Raw genomic sequence first — 10,264 nt, forward strand, 5'->3', positions numbered from 1 at the left:
TGTGAAATTATATTAATCTTAAAAATTGAAAAAAAATTCCCTTATACCTTTCACAGTTTTCTGGTTTCTAGAAATTTCTTAAGATCTTTCATAACTAATTAGACTGTGAAAAAGAAATATGTGACTTTCCTAGTTAACATATGCAATTTGTTAATAAAAAAAAAGACATGAAGCAATTTATAAGAAAAGTTTAATACTCATGCTTCCAATCTCTCTACAGTTACATCTTTATCTTTTTTTAATTTAATTTGGTTTTTTTTTTTTTTACATTTTGGTAATAAATAAATCAAAGAAGGCTGTAGTATGGTTCAGGTCACGTAGGTCATGTCATCATGAAAATAATGCATAGTGACATTATGCCACCTGAATTGTTCAACCAACAGAGACCCTTGTCTCTCAGCCTCAGTGTCATTTTTTCCTATGATGTTGCCTTTTTTTTTCTTGACTTGAAAACTCAAAAGGTCTGAAAAGCTTCTACAGTAATAATTGAAACAGTGAAAGGATTCTGCATTTAGCAGAAAAGAAAAATGAACTAAGGTCATTTGCTGTAAATTAACTTTCAGGTGGAGGCTTTACTTGGTACAGTCACAGTACCATGAACCGTGATGGAGCAAGGAGAATTTGATGCTCCATTCTCATTAATCTTTAATCTATTTTTCTTCCTCAAATACTTGAGAAAGCAAAGTATTTAATTTTGAGTTAGCCTGAGAATGTTGATAATTCCAAATGTGTAAAGAGGTTCGATTCTAAAAGTTGGCATAAATGCATAAAATTGTATACTATATTTAGTGAAGGTGGCTTTCTTTCAGAGTGTCAGTTCTGTTTAGCAAAATAACTCACTGTCCACTATGACCTGCTAGAAGGGATGGACTTCACTTCTCAAAGACCTTGCTGAGAGCTTAGTGTGATGGGAATTATAGAAAGAAATAAATGCTGCAGGACTCGACAGACAAAATTGTTAGGAATTGTGAGCAAATTCTGTCCTGAATTACTCTTGTAACCAAGAACAGAAAGCTATCCGCATAGTGAAATGCTGTTCCCTAGGTCTTGATTTTCAAAGTCAGCATGCATATGGTATCTTCATTATTGCTAATGCAGGAAAAAAGAGCATAAAATACTGACATAGCTTTTTTTGTTTTTTTTTTAAAAACACCTTTAATTTCAGCTGACCAAAATATAGCACCTATTCACTGTTTAGTTTAACGGTCAAAATGGGAAGTTTTACCAGAGAGCTGGGTAATGTGTGTCAGCACCTACATCAAGGATGATGTTATTTCACTACAGCAAGCAAAATGAAAACATAAGACAGCAGCAGGCCTCCCTGACATCGAGAAGGGCTTCCTTCACTTCATTAGGGAAGCAGTTATGAGAATGCAGTGTAAGAAGATGTGAGATCCACCCTAGTAAAACATTTGTGGTCCTTAATTAAGAGTTTGCAGATCTCTGCTCAAAAGTAACAGAATTTCATAGTGGTATAGCACAAAAAATATATAAATAAAGTTTAAGATTAAGATGTTCTGATTGCCCTGTGGAAAAACAAAGCAAAAGACCATAAGGCTTTCTTCATTCGACTTCAACAAGAGTTTTTCTGTGTACTCAGTTGGAGGTAGCGGGGGGGGGTTTTCAGCTCTTTATTCTTGAGAAAAAAATAGTTTTGGAAGACTGCATTGAGCGCACAACATGAAACATGTCACATTTTATTTTCTAGCAAATCCTACTTTTCTAATTAAATATATTTTTACTCAGAGAGGCTAAGATTCAAACTAACTTTACGAGTGTTGCTGTTTTTTAACAAGATTATTATTTAATATGTGTGAGTGAATTTGTTTCTCCACTGTTGGCACATCATAGTTTATTGTCACTAGTGAAATATGGATGTGTCATTACATTGATACTTAGGTCACTTTATAAAGGCCATTTCTATAATTTTGGTGCTCTAAAGACTAGCCTATCTGATGTCCTCTAAACAAATGACCTAAGTAATTCAGCATCTCACTGAGAGCTATGTTGAGAAGCTGGATGGGAGTAGGGGGGGTTAATTTTTTTCCAGGAAATAGGTGGCATGGCTATATTACAGGAAAGCTATGTTATAAAAACAACATATAATATTACATACTACATCCTGTTATGTCTTACTGTGGAAACACAAAAAAATAAGCCAAAAAAATAAAGTGAATTAAGAATATGACTTCTGTAAGTGGAGATAACCTCATGACACTGTGCAATCAACCAGGATTTTATAAACAGAAATTAGGTCTATTATTTATGTTTTCATAAGTATCTTTCGAATGGATACATTTTAAGTAGGTTTATATCCAAACAGGATTTACTGTAGTGGTCTACAAATAATGAACTTTCTCAGTGATAGTAAGAGGTTAACTTGAAAGTGGAAGGACTAAGGGGCTAAGACACTAGGGGGTTACACATCCTTTTCTCTCTGTGCTGCTCAGTTCCTGTGCATCTATGACTACCTGGTTTCCTGCTTCCCTTCTGGATGCTGCAAATAGTAGTTTCTCTCTCCTCCTCTCTAATCACCTGTGAATTGTTCTTTGTCGTCTTTTCATTCCTAATTCTCCTTTTCAAATTCTCTATCCTTCCTACAAACCTTGATTTTTAACCTTTTAATGACATTTATGTTAGGAACTGCTGAATCCAGTAGCCCAACAGTGGTGAAGCTGCAGCAGCTCTCTGTCCCTAGGTCCGACAAGTAGCAAGGCTGGGCATATGTTCTCAATAGGAACACAACCACACACATGCAACGCATGTATGTATATTTGTGTATATATACACACACATGGCTCTCTACACAGATCAGCACAGACAGAAAACACTCAGTACTCATGCAGACAAAACCAGCACCAACAGTCTCATCCCATTCCCCTCTTTGGCTGACCTGGATGAAAACCTACTGGTGGAAAATATAGACATAGATATAGAATATATAGAATATGGATCCCTCCCACAGCTGAGCTGAGACACTCACTACACCCAATAGCTGCCCCTGGGTCCCTGGTGTCCCCAGCTGCTGGCATGTGAACATATGAGCTCCTGAGGCAGCAACCTCCTCCAGCTGATGTTACACAGACCCCTTAGATATACCAACACACACATACATACACTGTAGATCCTCCAGTAACTGAGATTAGATACCCAGTAGCTTGCCCCTGGATCTCTTGGTCTTCCAGTTGCCTCATGCAAAGAGACACACACACATATGAGCAGGTATCTCTGGTCTAGACTTTTGAGCTGACCAGTAGCCAACAGGCAGACCCCACGGTCTCTCTGGTGATTGGCTTAGATTTCCTGGTTCCTCCAGTAGCCAACTGACAGGCCCTCTGGTCTCTTCAGTATCAGGCCCAGACTTATGGCCATCTCAATACCTGGCTGCCAGGAGTCTTATCTTACTTGCTAACTAGTGTGGTTTGACAGGAGCTAGCAGGCACACAACAGCATACATACCCACACAATAAGTACACACTCCCATCTCCCCAGGTGCCTGCAACATGGACATGTGGGCCCCTGTGACTTGTGGTCCCCCCTCCAGTTGCTGGCACTTTAACCTCCATACATACTACACAGAATAGAGAGTATATGCTTACAGAATAGAGTGCCCTTACCCAGGAAAATAATTATAAATGGAGTTTAGTGAGGAGACAGGACAGACGGTGCTGACCAGGCCCGGGGCATGACCAGACAAGCATACTGACCAGCAGCCTGCTTACATGCAACAGCGCCAAACCACTTTGAACTCTCACTGTCTCCACCTTTGGTCCATCCCCCAAACATCCCATAATAAGCCTTGTAAAACCCCAAATGCTCTTTCTGGTGTCCCATAATAAGTCTTGTACATTCCCACAATCCATTTAAAACACTGCATATTAAGTTCTATTTAATCCCCAAATCTTCTTTCCCTGTATCCTTTAAAAAGGTCCATATGCCCTTAAGTAATCGTCCCCTTTAACGCCAGGCCTCTAGGTGAGAGTTGCCCTTCCTCTTATCAAGGTCTATCAAGCCACTAATCACTCTCCCTGTGCGGATTTAAGAAGCAGACAACTCCACGTGCTCCGTTTTCAGTGATTAGCTTAGTAAGTTCTTCCTCCACTCATTATTATTCTGATCTTCACCAGGGTCTCTGTGTTTATGGTATTAGACTTTAAACAGATTAACAATTTCCTTATTTTCCCTTTTCCCTACTGAAGTCTTATCCTCTCACCGCCTCCCATTTCCATATCCATTATTCACTTTTGCTTCCCACATTTTAATCTTATACATTTAATGTTCACCTCTGCCACCTTTTTCCCAGTTTTATAACTTAATGAGTACAGGGAAATGAACTACTCCATCTGCTTTAGGAATTAATTAGGAGTTCTTCTTAAGCAAAATGAGAGAATGCATGCTGAGCACTGGCACACAAGCAAACTCTACTATCTGTTCTGCTTGGATAAAATATTAGATGATTTTGTATGTTTACCATATTCTTTTAATTACAGAAGCTTATTACATGCCCACTATGTCTTAGTTCCCTCTCCTATCACTTGCCAGATACCTGAAATTTCTCTAAATTCTGCTTATGATCTGGCAATGCTTAATACACCCAACCCTCATTTGCTACTGAAAATCCTCCTGTGTTCACGGTATGAGATAAGAGGATCATACAAGATGCTTCTTAAGAAATACTCCCACGCAACATCAGAGAAAGACCAGGTAATCAGCATGAAACCACTGAAATTCAGAAAATGTCATGGAAACGAAGGAACAGATGATCTAGCCAAAAAAGCACACAAATTATTTCACTGGTGCAGACATTGCTTACAGTGATGTACCATTCTAATGTAGCAGAATGCTCTCTTACTACTTTGTCGTAATGACCTATTTTCATTCCCCAATTGAAATATGTTTTTTTCTTTTTTTTTCTTTTTTTTTCTTTTTCTTTTTTTTTTTTTTTTGCATAATAGTAAAACCCATGTTTTGACAACTAGGTTTCCCTCTCATTCACATCCAGCTGCAGCTCACCCTCACTCACATGAGATACATACAGGTCAAATTTCATAAGAGGAAATTTCATCATACTGCATTTTGCTAGAAATTCTGTTGACAAAAAAATCTGAACTCAGTCTTTGGTAAGTGCTGCCTCTGCATAACCAGTAGTGGTTAAAAGATACTGAAAAAAGCTTTTCTGTAAAGTGAAAGGCTACAGTCAATGAACAGGCCAGACAGAAATAGTGATATTTACATGTCTGGAGTAAATTGAAGATAATTAGCTACATTGATTTACACTAACTAAGGATGAAGGTATAGATTGCATTTTCTGGCCATTTTAACCAGTCAAACTCCATGTCACGGTACTCCATGTTGTCTTAAATTTTCAGTAAACACTAAGTAAGACACTACCTTTATAAAGTTTAAATAACTTTATACTTCTGTTATCAGTGAATTGATATACAACTGTGGAAAAGTGGTACTGACTATATTCAGTCATGTCTTAAGGATATCAAGAATCAGTCCTTTTCATTGATGTGAGGTAAAAAAAAGAGATTATATTGACTTTGAGATCTTAGTTTGAGCTTATGATATTGCACTTTGGAAATGAGTCTATTCCCGTTGGAACTGCACAAATGCATTTTTCTTTGAAGAGTCATTTCAGATTTTTATGTTTCATTGTCTGCAACCAGCACCTGAACTGATTGAGGGCCCCACCTCCCATTTCTCATAGCCTTTTCATAAAGCTGAATTTAAAATGGCAAAACACAATATTTTTGTCCAAAACACGCTCATTTACATGTATATACATTAATTAACTTTTACTCTGAGTACAGATAGCATTTTTCAGACTTTGCAGGTAAGTCTACTATGTTCTGTAGGAGATTTCATTCTGAAAAGGGGATTCATCTCACCTAAGTTTAGATATCTACACCTAAGGTAGCTCCTTCTAAAGGTCCCTTTATTGCCAAAGGACAGAAGGAGATGTTCCTAGGCCATGATTCATTTCATCCGTATGGAAATACACAAAGTTGGTCAATGCCCACAAAATATTAGAATATAATATCCACAATAATCTGAATAACCCAGGCTCTTGAAATGTATCACACCCTTGATTCATTGAAATCATGGCAATAAACCACATCTGAATATTTATGACTTACTGGTAATTTGGTTCTTTTATTCATTATAACTGGATTTTTTTTCTTCAGTATCAGCTGAAATATGGTTTTCTTTAGTGAGTTATAAACTGTGGGGTTTTTTTTTTCCTCCATTGAGCAGGAATACTATTTTTTTTTCCTATAAAATGAAACTGCAAGTTTTTCTAAGCCAAGATAACAAACACAATTAACTCTTCTCCTGTACCTCATGAGCACAAAGCAGACACACTGTCTTGACGACAGCTTCTCTGCTACTGGGGGTGGTAAGAGGTGAAAAAGAAGGTAGAAATTCCTTGTGAAAGGCTAATATTTTGTGTCTAGTCTTCACTAGTATTAATAATAGTAATTTCATAAAATGTATTAATTTAGGAAGGCATGATAGATAAATAAAATATGGCTTCTTTGAATTGCATTGGTAAGACAAAACATTTTTAAAATCTAAGAAATTCTATACAAAAAATTGTATCAAGTAGCTGTGGGTAAGAGTGAAAGACCTAGCCGACACAGCGGGTGAAAGAATTATTGAATCTTTAATTTTTACTAGAATAAAAGTGTATAAACCTAGAATAATGAGAGGTAAAATTGCATTTTAAATATTTCAAGTTCATGCATACTGAAAGAAAATCAAATGCATACTGAAAGAAAATCAAAAAAAGCAAAGTTTATCTTTTAAAGAAGTCAGATAGCATCATAGATCATACTATGAAAATTTATAGAAATTAAGATTGGAACAAAGAGTCTGATTAACAATTCTGAAAGAAGGGAGGATGGGAAATTGCAAAGGCAGTTTGCAATCAGACTGTCAAATCTGTCATCCTCGAAGTAAAAAGCCAGAAGTTGTTGAATAAAATGTAACACTCAGAACCCACTTTTCAATAATACTGTTTTGAGAACTCTATGGAAAGTCTGAAGTATTATTTATACTGTCTTTTCCTTATTGTGACAAAATACAAAATTAACATTTTCTTTAAACGCGTGCAGTGTCCCTCAAAATGGAACATACATGTTTATTTCTGTCCTTCAAAATAATACTGGCAGGACTTCAGGCTTTTTTTTCTTTTTCTTTTTCCCCCCATCTTACAGAAGCAGCGTTTTTCAGCACATACAAGTAGATTCAAGTTTGTCCTCATTTTTAGCAGTTGTTTGTATATTCCCATATGTACTATAAGCAAGAATTAATACTCAGATTTATGTGAAATGGTAATTCATTACAATCCGTGTGAACATACCGCCCGGACATTCAGTATCTCCCAAGGGGAAAAAAAACCCCACAATGTTAATAGTACAGAATACCTTCAGAAGCAGATCTTTTACACTTTATTCTCTTGTCCTCAAAATAAAATAAAACAAAACTTTGGAGTTACCTTTTCTGATGGGCAAGTTTTTGTAGACACATTTAAAACAACAGAATGCACAATTCCACTTTTAAGGATCTAGTCACACCTACTGTTCAGACTTGATGGAATTCCATTACTTTATCTAACACTGCTTAAGTTTTATACCTCGGTTATGTCCTTTCAGAGATCTTTCAGATCTACTTCAGGATATATATGTATATCATGCATATTATAAAATATGTATACAATTCATGTTTTCTTAATGAAACTGTTCAGTTACATATTACTTACAAAATTTCTGAACAAATGGTCATAAGAGCTGTTAAATTCACATAGATGTTTTGTATGTTTCCAAGCTGAAATTAAATTTATTTTGTTCTTATTCCAACATTCATGAGTTTATTCAGAAAAGCCATCTAATTATTACCACAGAGGTCTTGAATCAGTTAATGCTGGTACTAGGGGAAAACCAGAGCCAAACATTTGTTCTTTCAAGTTTTTAGGCCAGTTCTTTTCTTTAAAATGAAATCTTCTAAGGACAAGCACTGTCATCTGTCACACGATAAGCACATCTCCTTTGGCATCAGAAGCTCTTTTAAAAGGACTCTCCCTTAAATGTCTCCCACCCCAACTGCGAACTTTTGTTGCAGGCCATTCAGAAAAACACTTGAAAAAATGGAGTAGGAAGTGAAATGAAGTTACAGCATATGAAGTGTAAGCACTGCACACATGCCTAAGCGTCTGTGGGCCAAGCTTTGATGTCCGTATATGGCAAAACTGAAGCCTCTTATCTTTATTTCCCTAAATACTTAGGGGAAAAACATTGCTTTCAAGGCACTGCTGTCAGCAAAACTTCTCCTCATTCAAAACTAGCACAGAGCAGCTACTACACTGATTGAACATGTGCCAGGACGAACTTGGGAAGAGGAAAGCACGGCTTTAACAGAATTTTTGTAGTGAAGTAGTACTTTTTAAAAAGATTATACATGTACTCTTTTTCAAATATACTTTTATCTTGGGAAACTCACTTGAATCACCAAGATAAACGTTTTTCGAGAGGACCCCTTATCCTAATTTCAGCAGCACAAGTTTTGCAGGAACAACATGAATTAAATTACTTCACTGAAGGCATTCCTGCTATTTGAACTGGAACTCTTTTTCTCCCTAGGAAGATTTTTTTATTCTGTTTTATGAGCATTAAGAGTAGTAACTTTAGTAGATAGCAAAAAATATAGTACATGAAGTGCAACTTATTTCAGAACTGGCAGGTAGAAAATGAAATCAAGTACTACCTATAGGTAAATTAAACTTTTTTTCAAGCTTGTTTTTTCACTGAAAGATTGACTTTTCCCCTGCTTTTCGCTAATTAATATTTTACCAGGAAAATTCAAACATCTACATTCTGAGTGACTGTCACTGACAGACAGACCAAAGCTCTTCAGATCGATAACATAGTGCATTGGGTCCAGCTGCCAGATAAGAAAGAGAAATATCATACCTGGAACATAATTGCCTTCTCTGCATTCTGAGCCATTTACTGAAAATTAGTCAAACATGTGCCAATACAGTTATATCAGATATATACGGATAAGTTTGGTACATCCTGTATAGAGTATACACCTGCTATCCTCACTTTCTCAGGCTGATGGAGTTACACAAAGAGGCTATGGATTAGCAGCCTTCAGTAAGGAACTATCATGTGAAATATTGCAAATAAAAGTAATTTTATTAAAAAATTCTATATGATTTAGTCAACAGAGACTTAAGAGGAAGGGCAGCAAAGTATAACTTTGATATAGTCCTTGATTAATATCATGTCATTCATCTCCATTTGGCCTTTTCACTATTCATATCTACTGTTTACTCCGTGACCATTTTCTATCCTGTCATTTGGAAGTGGTAATCCACATCTTAGGCTCACTAACCCATCAAAGTATATGTCTGCCACTTACAGTTTCCTAACAATAAAAATTACGATGCTTATTCCTGTGACAAGATTTGCAGTAGTACATAAGAACTGCGTGAAATTAATTCATTTCCCGAAAAAAAAAAAGAAAGTTCCAAAAGAAAACAAAACACTCCCAGCTTTTGGTGCTTTAGGCCACAGTTTATTAGTTCAGTACAAACAGCTTTACTCTGAATAACCAGAAGTATACAGCACTGTACTCTTTGATCTTCAGTGAGTCAGGCATTTACACCTCACACGAACTTTTGGGAAATAGGTCTTTCTAAATTTTGCAAACTAAATGTTGTTCATTTAATGGGCTTCTTTTCCTGATGGTCTGCTTTATTTAGAACAAAGAATGAGCTGTAAGGTCCATCTTGACCAAAACCAGCCGATATTAAAGCACAGCTGTTTGGAATCAACACAACTGACTATTTTTTTTTTTTTAATGAACATGCTCTAGTACTGCCTAAATACTGAAGACTGTATTAAAACTTGATAAAAAATGTAGAGCAAATGGGATATATGAAGATGAGAAGAGCAGAAAAAAGAAATTAAGTAGAACAGAAATGGGTTAAAAAAAAAATCCCAAACCATACGTTTTAATGTGTCTGGTCCGTACTGTAGATCTCCCTCTAAAAAGGTGAGAAGAAAAATCTTCTGGTTTGCATTGGATAAATCTACTGCTTTAAATAAAAAAACAAAAAAACAAAAAAACACACTTTCTTAACCATGTAGTTAATTGACAGTGGAGTAGCTTTGCAATTTCAGCACTGCTAAATATTTTGAAATCAAGACTGTATTTTATGATGGATTCTTCTACACTTGACTGTTAACAAGAA

The sequence above is a fragment of the Dromaius novaehollandiae genome, chromosome 1 (assembly GCF_036370855.1).
Source record: "Dromaius novaehollandiae isolate bDroNov1 chromosome 1, bDroNov1.hap1, whole genome shotgun sequence".
NCBI lineage: Eukaryota > Metazoa > Chordata > Aves > Casuariiformes > Dromaiidae > Dromaius > Dromaius novaehollandiae.